The following is a 13,979-nucleotide window of genomic DNA, read 5'->3' as shown; positions in this document are numbered from 1 at the left end:
TTAGTTGCTTGAATATTCCTTGAATATTACCTTGGGGGTGCCTCGGTCATCCCCAATCCTAGGGTATTTTCACTCCTTATTATCCTCATATCGATATCTCACCCAAAACTTGAAAACTTCAATCACGCAAAACTTAACGAAACTTCGTGAGATATGTTGGTATGATAAAGAGCAAACCATTTCACTTTGGTACTGTCAAAGACAAGATTCATAATTGTTTCCACACAATGCCTACTGTATCATATCATTTCCACAATTTATATTGAGCAATATAAGCCATAGAAACTAGGAAACAAGCAAAGTATGCATTGAAAACAGAATCTGTCAAAAACAGAACAGTCTGAAGTAATCTTTAATCCAATCATACTTACCCTACCCCAAAAATTCTGAAAAATTAGTAAAACATAGATAATTTGTATATCTATCACCTGTAGAAAATTCAGATCAAAATCACATTCCATTGAAAAAATTCCTGGACTTAGCGCAAAAGTTTTGTTTTTGCACATATTCAAGTCAACTATCATCCACACTATCCCAAAGGCTTTACTTGGCACTTTTATTGAAACAAAAGCAATAAAACATGATTACTATAGTAGCTTAATCATGTTAACACACAAAAACAGTAGGTAAAAGTGTTGGGTTGTCTCCCAACAAGCACTTTTCTTTAATGCCTTTTAGCTAGGCATGATGATTTCAATTATGCTCGCATAAAAGATAAGAATTGAAACATAACAAGAGCATCATGAAACACATTACACGCACATTTAAGCCTAACCCACTTCCTATGCATAGGGATTTTGTGAGAAAATAACTTTTGGGAGCAAGAATCAACTAGCATAGGAAGGCAAAACAAGCAAAACTTCAAGATTTTCAACACATAGAGAGGAAACTTGATATTATTGCAATTCCTACAAGCATAAGTTCCTCCCTCATAATAATTTTCAGTAGCATCATGAATGAATTCAACAATATATCTATCACATAAAGCATTATTTTCATGATCCACAAGCATAGAAATTTTATTACTATCCACATAAGCAAATTTATTCTCATGAATAGTAGTGGGAGCAAACTCAACAAAATAACTATCATGGGATTGAAAATTAAAATCATGATGACAAGTTTCATGGTTATAATTACTCTTCATAGCATACATGTCATCACCATAATCATCATTGATAGCAACTTTGTGATCATAGTCAATTGTAACCTCTTCCAAAATAGTGGATTCATCATTAAATAAAGTCATGACCTCTCCAAATCCACTTTCATCATTGTGATAAGATTCAACACCCTCCAAAATAGTGGGATCATTACCTAGAGTTGACACTCTTCCAAACCCACATTCATCATTGTAATCATCATAAATAGGAGGCATGCTACCATTATAACAATTTTGCACATCAAAACTTAGCGGAATAAAAATATCATCTTCATCAAACATAGCATCCCCAAGCTTATGGCTTTGCATATCACTAGTATCATGGATATTCAAAGAATTCATACTAGAAACATTCCAATCATGATCATCATTCATGGATTCTACGCCAAACATTTTATAGCATTCTTCTTCTAAAAATTGAGCAAAATTTTCCTTCCCATAATTTTTACGAAAGACATTATAAAGATGAATAATATGATGCAACCTCAATTCCATTTTTTGTAGTTTTATTTTTATAAACCAAACTAGTGATAAAACAAGAAACTAAAAGATTCAATTGCAAGATCTAAAGATATACCTTCATGCACTCACCTCCCCAGCAACTGCACCAAAAAAGAGCTTCGTTGACGGGATGTGAGTGCAGCTTACCTAGCCTCCCCGGCAATGGCGCTAGAAAAGAGCTTGATGTCTACTATGCAACTTGTTCCTATAGACTTGCGTTGGGCCTCCAAGTGCAGAGTTTTGTAGGATAGTAGCAATTTTCCCTCAAGTGGATGACCTAAGGTTTATCAAACCGTGGGAGGTGTAGGATGAATATGGTCTCTCTCAAACAACCCTGCAACCAAATAATAAAAAGTCTCTTGTGTCCCCAACACACCCAATACAATGGCAAATTGTATAGGTGCACTAGTTCGGTGAAGAGATGGTGATAAGAGTGTAATATGTATGGTAGAAATATATTTTTATAATCTGAATAAATAAAAACACCAAGGTAGCAAATAGTAAACAGGCACAAAAACGGTATTGTAAATCTTGGAAACAAGGCCTAGGGTCCATACTTTCGCTAGTGCAATCCCTCAACAATGCTAATATAATTGGATCACATTAGAATCCCTCAATGCGCGATGAAGAATCACTCCAAAGTTCCTATGTAGCTAGCGGAGAACATAAGAAGAAATTGTTTGTAGGGTACGAAACCACCTCGAAGCTATTCTTTCCGATCGATCTATCCAAGAGTTCGTACTAAAATAACACCAAATAATTTTAGATTCATAATACTCAATCCAACACAAAGAACCTCAAAGAGTGACCCAAGATTTCTACCAGAGAAACAAAGACAAGAACGTGCATCAACCTCTATGCGTAGATTACCCCAATGTCACCTCGGGAATCCGTGAGTTGAGTGCCAAAACATATATCAAGTGAATCAATATGATACCCCATTGTCACCACGAGTATTCATTTGCAAGACATATATCAAGCGCTCTCAAATCCATAAAAGTATTCAATCTGATAAAAAGAAATTTGAAAGGGAAAACTCAATTCATCACAAGATAGAGAGGGGAAACAACATATTATCCGACTATATTAACAAAGCCCGTGATACATCATGATCGGGAAATCTCAAGAACACGAGAGAGAGAGAGAGAGAGAGAGAGAGAGAGAGAGAGAGAGAGATTAAACACATAGCTACTAGTACAAACCCTCAGCACCGAGGGTGGACTACTCCCTCCTCATCAGAGTGGCCGCCGGGGTGATGAAGATGGCCACCGGTGATGATTTCCCACTCCGGCAGAGTGTCGAAACGGGTTCTAGATTGGTTTCGGTGGCTACAGAGGCTTGCGGTGGCGGGACTTCTCATTTAGGGTTACCCTGAGGGTTTTTGGAATATTTCGGAATTTATAGAGCAGAGAAGGGGTGCGGGAGGCCATCAAGGTGGGCACAACCCACCTGGTTGTGCCTGGGCCCCTAGGCGCGCCCTGGTGGGTTGTGCCCCCATCGGGGAACCCCTAGGTTCTTCTTTGGCCCACTGGATGTATTCTGGTCCTAAAAAAATCTCCAAAAAGTTTCGCTGCATTTAGACTCTGTATGATATTGATTTCCTGCGATGTAAAAAACAAGCAAAAAACAGCAACTGGCACTGGGCACTAGGTCAATAGGTTAGTCCCAAAAAATGATATAAAGTTGCTATAAAATGATTGTAAAACATCCAAGAATGTAATAAAATAGCATGAATAGTCCATAAATTATAGATACGTTGGAGACGTATCAGCATACCCAAGCTTAATTCCTACTCGTCCTCGAGTAGGTAAATGATAAAAGAATCATTTATGAAGTGTGAATGCTAGCAAAGTGCATAAGTTTGATCAATGACAATTGCAATACATTTTCCTAGCATCATAATAGCAATTCTTTCTTATAAAACTCATCATGTTAAAAGTAGCAACCAATTCACATGTTAAGGTTCAAACGATGAATTCTCTTGAAACTCAACAACCTATGTTCTCAGTCACCAAGCAATTGTAATTCAACTTATTTAACAGAGTTTAAGTAAGAGCTCCACATACTCAACCATCGTATAGTCTTCTATGATTGCTAACACTCACCGCGTACACATGAGCAAAACATTTCAACCGGACACATAGAAAGATAGGGGCTTATACTTTTGCCTCCCAACGTATTTGCCTCAAGGGTGATGTCAACAATAATAACTCAAGCTACCCATATCCAACTGGATATATGTGCCTAGATCTTTCCTCACCACCTGATGCTTGCCAAAGGAGAAAAACAAAAAGTAATAGAGAGAAAAACTTTGACTCTTGCATGAAAGTAAATACATAGAAGTAAAAGATAGGACCTTCGAAGAGGGAAGCAGAGGTTGACATGCACTTTTTGTTTGTATGCTCAATCCCTTAGTGCAAAAGAACGTCACGTTATATTTCCCCTTATGATAGCAACCTTTATTATGCATTCTATCGCTTTTATTCTTTGCTATCACAAGTTTGTACAACGCTCAATTTTCTCTTACACTAAATGATCTAACACTTTTACAAGCAATTTTTATTGCTTTTATTGCACCGATGACAACTTACTTGAAGGATCTTACTCAATCCTTAGGTGGGTATGGTGGACTCTTGAAAATAAGATTTGGGTTTAAGGGTTTTTGGATGCACAAGTTGTATCTCTACTTGGTGCGGAATTTTTGGCTAGCAAAGATGGGAGACAAGCACCACATCTTGAAGGATCTATGACAGTATAACTTCTATGTGAATATAAAGAACATAAATCATTACGTTGTATTCCTTGTCCAACATCAACAATTTTGGCATATAATATTTTGGTGGGGGCTCACAATCACAAAAGATTTCCAAGATAGTGTATTTGCATGTGAAAGTTCTCTTCCTTCTACTAATCATTCATGAGTTGCTTGTATGACCAATATTGTGATTGTCAAGCTTCAAAAGATTTCACTTTCTAAACCCAATGTGAAGCTACCAATAGGCATGAATGAGCATATAATTTCAACTTCATGATATTCAATTTATTAAACAATTTACTCATAGGATATAAGTGAAGCACGAGAGTAAATGACAAACTACTCCAAAGATATAAGTGAAGATCATACGAGTAGTTAAGTAAATGGGTAGCTATTTGAGGACTCTCTCTTATTTAAAAACTTTTAGATCTAAGTATTTTATTAAAACAACAAGCAAAACAAAACAAAATTACATTCCAAGCATAGCACAACTCATGTGAAGAAGCAAAAACTTAGGCTCAACTGATACTAACTGATAATTGTTGAAGAAGAAAGGTGGGATGCCTAACGGGGCGTCCCCAAGCTTAGATGCTCGAGACTTCTTGAAATATTATCCTGGGGTGCCTTGTTCATCCCCAAGCTTGAGGAATTCCTCTCATATCACGGTTTTCCTAAATCTCAAAAACTTCATCCACACAAAACTCAACAAGAACTCGTGAGATAAGTTAGTATAAATCAATGCAAAACCTTATCATTCTCTACTGTAGTTGTAACATCCCAAATTTTCAATTTGGAATGTTATACACTAGATCATCAATGCATATCATATTTTGTTTGCTATTGGTTTGATCCTAGAAATTCTATGCAACTCAAGGACCCTCGGAGAGAGTTGGGGATTTCGTTATTTTCATATTTGGGTTTTCTCAAATTTTGGAAATAGGATCATTTGATTTTATTTATTTTATCTTCAATTATTTCTACTATAAAAATATGAGAGAGGTAATAAAATGACTTTCCCAAAATAAAGAAATATTGAGGATTTAATAAAAAAATCGAATAAGTTTTATTTTGGAGTTTTTGCTATTTTATTTGAATTTAGGAAAAATTGCATGTTTTCAAAACTGCATTTTTAGGGCCAAGAAAATGTTCATTTTGTTCTAAATATTTTATTTAGATAGTGAAAATTTGTTTTTGCATTTTTAGATTTTTATTTATTTTTCTAGGATTTATTTTTTCGGTGGAATTGTTTTAAAAAAAATCCCGCGCCCGACTGGGCCGAAGGCCTAGCCGGGCCAGGCCGGCCCACGCCGCTGTCGCCTTTCCCGCGCCGCGCCGCTGCCGGACATGGAGTCCGAGCCGGACTCCTCTGCCTTGCCCCCTCCCCCAAGCAGCCCCCTCCCCCCCTCATAAATAACCCCCCGCCGCCACCCCACCCCGCCACCCACCGCCCCACAGCAGCAGCAGCCGCGGCCGCCGCCGCCGCAGCCCCGCCACCCGCGATGTCCCACCGCAGCACCGCCGGAGCCGAGTCGGAGGTAACCGCCGCCGCCGACCGTGGTCCGGTTTAAAAAAACGATCCGGTTTTTCCTATAGAAACCCTAAATTCGTTTTTTTATAAATCGGTTTTTCCGGTTTATTTATTTATCAAGCGTTTGCTCGTTTGTTCGTTTTAACGAACGAGTTTGCTGTTTAGTCTCAGTTAACGAACGTTCGTTCATTAATTTGTTCGTTAGTTTTTCTTTTTCTCAGATTTTCCGCGGTTATTTCTGATCGCGATTTCTGATCCGATTTTCGTTCTAGTATAACTTTTCGCTCGTTTATCAGAATCAGGCGATTCAAGCGCCTAGAGTTTCGTCTCGAAACCCTCTTTCTGTTTAACCAACTCAAACAAGTTTTTGCTTCTATAAAATTTGACTTAGGCCCAGATTAGTAAACGAAGCTTGTTTTTTTCGCCGTTTGACTTTCGTTGCCTCGTTTGTTTTGTTTCTTTTTGCAAAACCGGAGTTCTTAAGTTGAACTTTCTGGTTAGTTCTCTTATTCGAGTTTTACCTGTGCATTAGATGAGTACTTATTGTATGATTTTTTGTTTGCATAAGAGTACCCGGAGTGCGCCGCTTGCTACTTTGAATCTCTAGGTTTCACGGATCATCAGCAAGGCAAGTAACACTTTGATCATACCTCTTTACTACCCAGTTTTTATTGCATTAGATCAATCCTCAAACAATTGCATGATTAGAATATGATTAATATGTGGGTTTTGGGAAGTAGATGAGGTAGTACCTATTACCTGTTTTATTATCAAACCCTTGGGAGTTACTCTACGTTTGCTTATTATGCCATGCTATGCTAGTAGACGTGGACTGGGTGAGTGTATCCATAATAGATGTGAGATTGTTAATTAATGGTTTATTTAAGGTGGCAACTTTAATACAGATCTGGGTGGATTGAGGCACCTGCGTATTCCAGCGATTGCCTATTTTCTTTTGGACCACCACCCAGGATCAAAGGGATCATGAGATCATTCATGCTAGAAACTTCCGTGTGCAGCCACAAGCTACTATGGGCTCTAGCATAGTTGATTAAGCCGTGCGTACTCTTACAGTGGTAGACTAGCAGATGTAGGGGAAAGTAGGTGTAACGGTCTACCCATCGTAAGGTGCTAGCACTTCTGAAAGACTATGTCTCGGTCATCCGTTTCTCAAACACCATGTAGTGCGAGAATCCCAACGGAGGAGATCGAGTCTTGTGGGGAAAAGTGCGCAAACCTCTGCAGAGTGTATAAACTAATCATGGTTAGCCGTGTCCCCGGTTATGGACATCTTGAGTCTAGTACTTGGATTATCATGTGAATCTCATCATGTTACTTTAGTTAATATTGTTGGGTTTTAATGATGATGCTTAATTGGGATTGAGAGGGTGTCTACACTCTTAATGTTGAACAACCACCATGATAGTTAAATAAAATGTATTCCTTTGTAGTAGGGAAAATTGGCTTTACGCAAAACTATAACCATAGAGCTTTTCCACCAGCCATATATGCATGTAGTATAGCATAATTCTGTTCATTACTCTCTATGTGTTACATTGCCAGCATATTCCATGTGTTGACCCGTTTTCGGGCTGCAACGTTCATGTTGCAGACTTTTCAGACGACGAGTAAGGTGCCTTTAGGTCATGGTTCTATACTCATTGATGCCGTTAGAGTTGATGGACTCACTTATCTTCCAAGCCTTCCGCTGTTATCGATATTAGATGGCCTTAAGCCATATTTATTGTAATAGGTTCTTCTTTGAGACATTCGATGTAATAAGTGTGTGATTGCTACTTTGTTATAAATCCTTCAAGTATTGTGCATGTCAGCATTACTGATCCAGGGATGACACTAAAGCACAAAGATCAGACTGTTTGAGGTCTAGTCGCTACAAGATGGTATCAGAGCACACACTGACTGTAGGACACGACCACTAAGCTAAAGCCCTAGATCACTACTCACTCTTCTCATTTCTGACTCCTCATCTTTTCTACTCTTTTAGGATGGCGGATGCAAGGAACAAGTTCACATAACCGGATGAAGATACACCCTTTGGACTACACCTGAAGGAAGTCACTAGATACCTGAACATCGGAGTACCAAGCTTCACCAGAACCTACAACGCCACTTTACCTGAAGAGGAGCACTGGATGATTCAAGTTCAAGTTCCAGGAAGGACGTTCATGCCCGTCACTGAGCCCATAGAGTTTTCCTTTGATGCACCAACCTGGAGTCTAGGAAAGAGCATGGCACCCCACATCACTATGGGACGCATTGGAGAAGTTTACCACAAGGATCTCATGGATACTATCTACCAGATTTGTGGGCGTCGTGATGAGCAATGGGAGATGATCAGCACCAGGAAGGATAGATCAATTGCAGCTTTCATCCAGGAGTTAAACCAGCACATTCGACGCCAGGAGAACCAGATGTGCGCAAGCATGTTAGATCTGAAGAAGGCCATGACCAAGATCACGGAGTTGGAGGAAGAACTCAAGTCTACACACGATGGATATGAGGAGGAAATAGCAACACTCGTGGAGAAGAATGATGATCTGAAGAAGAAGCTAAAAGTGTTCATGGGATTTCCCGCAACTAGAGGAGAAGATGATTGTACCTGTCCAGAGTACTACATCATCATCGACAACACCGACTCGGACCCAGACAATAGCGATGATGACTATGTTGATGAAGCTGGAGCAGATATCATGGAGTCTTCATCGGAGCAGTTTTTCTAGTCGACCACCATAACAGTAGTAGTATTCCCCCCATGTATCTAGTATAGTCCAAGCACTTTTGTAACGATAGTTAGACCGTTGTATGCCCTTGTTTGATTGAATGAAGTGATTTTGTTTGCATTTGTCTCATGTGCATATGGGTAGTGTTTTCCCCCTAGACCTCATTCTATTCTATATTCTCATCTTTTCTAAACCCTCAGATGCCTCTGAGACGTGACAATGGATTTGCTTTCCCACCGGAGCTCACTCAGTTGATCCAATAGCAGAATGCGTTGATGCAATTGCTAGTCCAGAACCAGAATCAGGGGAACAACAACAACAAAAACCCACCACCGCCACCACCTTTTAGTCACTTAACCTGTTTTCTTAGGCTGAATCCGCCGTTGTTCTCCAGTAGCATCGAGCCGATTGTTGCAGATGATTGGCTCCGCAAGACAGCAAGGGAGTTGACCACTGTAGGATGCACAGATGCGGAGAGGGTGCATTTTGCCGCACATCAGCTTGAAGGACCTGCAGCATCATGGTGGGAGAATTTCACAGCCACTTATCCTATCGACATTGTCACATGGGACCGGTTTCAGCAGGCTTTCCGTACTTCCCATGTTTCAGCAGGAGCTATGGCCATGAAGAAGCATGAGTTTTCAACTTGCGCCAAGGAGGACGGACTGTTGGCCAGTATGTGGATGACTTTAGTAAGTTAGCATGTTATGCCCCAGATGACGTTGCTAGGATGCACCTAAGCAGGAGAAGTTTTTGGAAGGGCTGAATGATGAGCTGAGCATGCAGTTGATGGTAGCAACTTTCAACAACTACCAGGAGTTGGTAGATAGAGCTCTCATGATTGAAGGGAAGCAGCAGCAGTTGAGAACCGCAAGAGGAAGTATGGACAACGGAAGTACAATTCTGGAGCTCAGCAGAAGCCACGTTTTACCCCGAAGTTGGGAGGACATTTTCAGCATACCCATGGAGGAGGTAGCTCGCACAATCATAATGGCTCCAAGAATGGTAACGGGAATGGAGGAAGCAACGGACAGAACCGTACCAACCCATCAACCCCAGCCAAGAGAAACCTGAGCCAAGTCACTTGTTTTAAGTGTCAAAAGATTGGACATTATGCCAATGAATGTCCTAAAGCCCAAAATGGAAATGGCAATGGAAGCTCTGGGAAGAAGCCGAACCCTTTCAACAGGGGATAGGTGAACCACGTTAACGTGGAGGAGGTTGAAGCTCAGCCAGATGCAGTAATAGGTAAGTTTTTGGTACTGGTGCATCGCATTCATACATATTAAGGGGATTTGTGGATAAGTATAAACTGCCCACCAAAGTTCTTAGAACACCTATGTTAGTAATCTCACCAGGAGCGGAGTATATGGCCAGTCGAGGATGTTTTCAAGTGCCATTGAGTATAGGTAGGCATGTTTTCCCCTCGGATTTAATCCTCTTGGAATCACAAGGTTTGGATGTAATTATGGGTATGGATTGGCTATCGATGTATGGAGGAAACATCGATTGCGCCAGTAAGTTGATATTGCTTACCACCCCAGAAGGGAGAAGGATCAAGTATGTATCACGGCATGAGCCGAAGAGGACACAAGTAAGTTCCTTATCAGGAGTTGTGCAGGAGGAAGTACCAGTGGTGAAGGATTTCCCTAATGTATTTCCCGAAGCGTTGCCAGGCATGCCACCGGATAGAGACATTGAGTTTTTGATTGAGCTTTTGCCAGGCACAGGGCCAATATCTAAGAGACCATACAGGATGCCTGCAAAAGATTTGGAGGAGATTAACAGGCAGATTAAGGAGTTACTGGATAGAGGCTATATTCGCCCAAGTTCTCCGCCTTGGGGATCGCCAGTACTTCTAGTGGAGAAGAAGGACGGATCATTGAGGATGGTTGTTGATTATCGAGGATTGAATGCAGTAACAATCAAGAACAAGTACCCACTGCCGATGATCAATGATCTGTTTGACCGATTGCAAGGAGCTAAGGTATTTTCCAAGATCGATTTGCAATCAGGATACCATCAGTTGAAGATTCGAGAGCAGGATATACCTAAGACGGCTTTTACCATAAGGTACGGGTTGTATGAGTATACAGTTATGTCATTTGGGCTGACTAACGCACCTGCCTATTTCATGAACATGATGAACAAGGTATTTATGGAGTTTCTGGATAAGTTCGTCGTGGTGTTCATTGATGATATTTTGGTCTACTCGAAGAATGAGGAAGAGCATAAGGAGCATTTGCGTTTGGTACTGGAGAAGCTCAGAGAACATCAGTTGTATGCCAAGTTCAGCAAATGCGAGTTTTGGTTGAAGGAAGTTGGATTCCTCGGACATGTTATATCCGAAGAAGGAATAGCAGCGGATCCTACCAAGGTTGTCACTGTGACAAATTGGGTAGCACCAATGACAGTTGGAGAGATCCGGAGTTTTCTTGGACTGGCAGGATACTACCGGAGATTCATTAAGAATTTCTTGAAGATTGCGAAACCCATGACGGAGTTGTTAAAGAAGGATACCAAGTTCAAATGGACTGAGGAATGTGAGGCCAGTTTCCAGGAGTTGAAGAAACGTTCGGTTACATCGCCAGTGTTGATTTTGCCAGATCAGAACAAGGATTATGAGGTGTATTGCGACACTTCACGTCGAGGACTTGGAGGAGTACTTATGCAGGAGGGAAGAGTTGTCTCATATGCTTCACGACAGCTTAAGCCCCATGAGTTGAATTATGCTACACATGATTTGGAGTTAGCAGCCGTAGTGCATGCATTAAAGACCTGGAGACATTTTCTCATCGGAAACCATTGTGAGGTGTACACGGATCACAAGAGTTTGAAGTACATTTTTACGCGGAAAGAGTTGAATCTCAGGCAAAGGAGATGGTTGGAGCTCATCAACGATTATGATATGAGGTTACATTATCATCCCGGAAAGGCTAACGTAGTAGTCGATGCGTTGAGCTGTAAGAGCCATGTAAACACACTCATGACCGGAGGATTACCAAAGGAGTTAGCCGAGGATCTTCATGAGCTATGTTTGGAGATAGTTTCGAGAGGTTACGTTGCAGCATTGGAGATTCGGTCTACTTTGATGGATAAGATCAGAGAAGCTCAGAAGACCGACAAGGAGATTGCCTCTATAAAGGAGAAGATGAGCAAAGGAAAAGCTAAAGGATTTCGTGAGGATGAGCACGATACCTTATGGTTTGAGGACCGCATTTATGTGCCTAATGATCCGGAGATCAGGAAGTTGATTCTGCAAGAGGCCCATGATTCACCATACTCGATTCACCCAGGAAATACCAAGATGTATTTGGATTTGAAGGATACTTTCTGGTGCACCGGAATGAAGAAGGATATTGCGGAGTATGTAGCAGTATGTGATGTTTGTCAGAGAGTGAAGGAAGAACATCAGAAACTAGCAGGATTGTTACAGCCATTGCCAATACCCGAATGGAAGTGGGATAAGTTAGGCATGGATTTTATCACGGGATTGCCCAGGACTCGTTCAGGCTACGACTCGATTTGGATTGTAGTCGATCGTTTGACGAAGGTAGCTCATTTCATCCCAGTGAAGACCTCTTACACCAGTGCTAAGTTGGCAAGGATATACATGACCAGGATCGTATATCTGGATGGAGTTCCGAGGAGCATTGTATCAGATAGAGGAACCCAGTTTACCTCAAAGTTTTGGAATCAGTTACATGAAACGTTGGGTACCAGGCTAGAGTTCAGTACAGTTTTTCACCCGCAGACAGATGGACAGACCGAGAGAGTCAATCAGATTTTGGAGGATATGCTAAGAGCTTGTGCGCTAGATTATGGATCTAGTTGGTACGAAAATTTGCTATATGCAGAGTTCTCTTACAACAACAGTTATCAATCTAGTTTGAAGATGGCCCCTTTCGAAGCCTTGTACGGAAGAAGGTGCAGGACCCCGTTATCGTGGGATGAAGTTGCAGACCACCAGTTGTTTGGACCGGATTTGATTAAGGAGTCCGAACAGAAGGTGAAATTGATTCGCGATAGGCTCAAGGTAGCCCAGTCCAGGCAGAAGAGCTACGCGGATTCTAAATGTAAGGAGACTGTTTACGAAGTCAGAGACAAAGTTTATCTTCATGTATCTCCACTTCGAGGAGTTAAGCGCTTTGGAGTTAAGGGAAAGTTAGCGCCATGTTTTGTGGGACCATACAAAATTTTGGAACATATGGGAGAAGTTGCCTGCAAGTTGGAGTTGCCAGAAGGATTGTCAGGAGTTCACGATATGTTCCACATTTCCCAGCTGAACAAGTGCCACGCGAAGATGGCTGATATACCGCTGAGAGATACAGTGACGTTGGAACCGATTCAGTTGGACAGTGATTTGACCTATGAGGAGAAACCAGTTAAGATTCTTGAGTATGCCAGCCGAGTCACCCGCAGCAAGGTTATCAAGTTTTGCAAAGTTCAGTGGAGCCACCAGACCGAGGATGAAGCCACCTGGGAGCGAGAGGAAGATCTGCTGAAGGACCACCCTCACCTATTTTCTAGCCAACTCGAATCTCGAGGGCGAGATTCATCTTAAGGGGGGTAGGTTTGTAACATCCCAAATTTTCAATTTGGAATGTTATACAGTAGATCATCAATGCATATCATATTTTGTTTGATTTTGGTTTGATCCTAGAAATTCTATGCAACTCAACGACCCTCGGAGAGAGTTGGGGATTTCGTTATTTTCATATTTGGGTTTTCTCAAATTTTGAAAATAGGATCATTTGATTTTATTTATTTTATCTTCAATTATTTCTACTATAAAAATATGAGAGAGGGAATAAAATGACTTTCCCAAAATAAAGAAATATTGAGGATTTAATAAAAAAATCGAATAAGTTTTATTTTGGAGTTTCTGCTATTTTATTTGAATTTAGGAAAAATTGCACGTTTTCAAAACTGCATTTTTAGGGACAAGAAAATGTTCATTTTGATCTAAATATTTTATTTAGACAGTGAAATTTTGTTTTGGCATTTTTAGATATTTATTTATTTTTCTAGGATTTATTTTGTTCGGCGGAATTGTTTTAAAGAAAATCCCGCGCCCGACTGGGCCGAAGGCCCAGCAAGGCCAGACCGGCCCGCGCCGCGCCTCCGCCGGACATGGAGTCCGAGCCGGACTCCTCTGCCCCACCACCTTGCCCCCTCCCCCAAGCAGCCCCCCCTCATAAATACCCCGCCGCCGCCACCCCACCCCGCCACCCACCGCCCCGCAGCAGCAGCAGCCGCAGCCGCCGTCGCCGAGCTGCCGTTTCCCGCCGC

The sequence above is a fragment of the Triticum dicoccoides genome, chromosome 3B (genome assembly GCF_002162155.2).
Source record: "Triticum dicoccoides isolate Atlit2015 ecotype Zavitan chromosome 3B, WEW_v2.0, whole genome shotgun sequence".
In the NCBI taxonomy this organism is placed as follows: Eukaryota; Viridiplantae; Streptophyta; class Magnoliopsida; order Poales; family Poaceae; genus Triticum; species Triticum dicoccoides.
Note: the sequence above shows the minus strand (reverse complement) of the source record.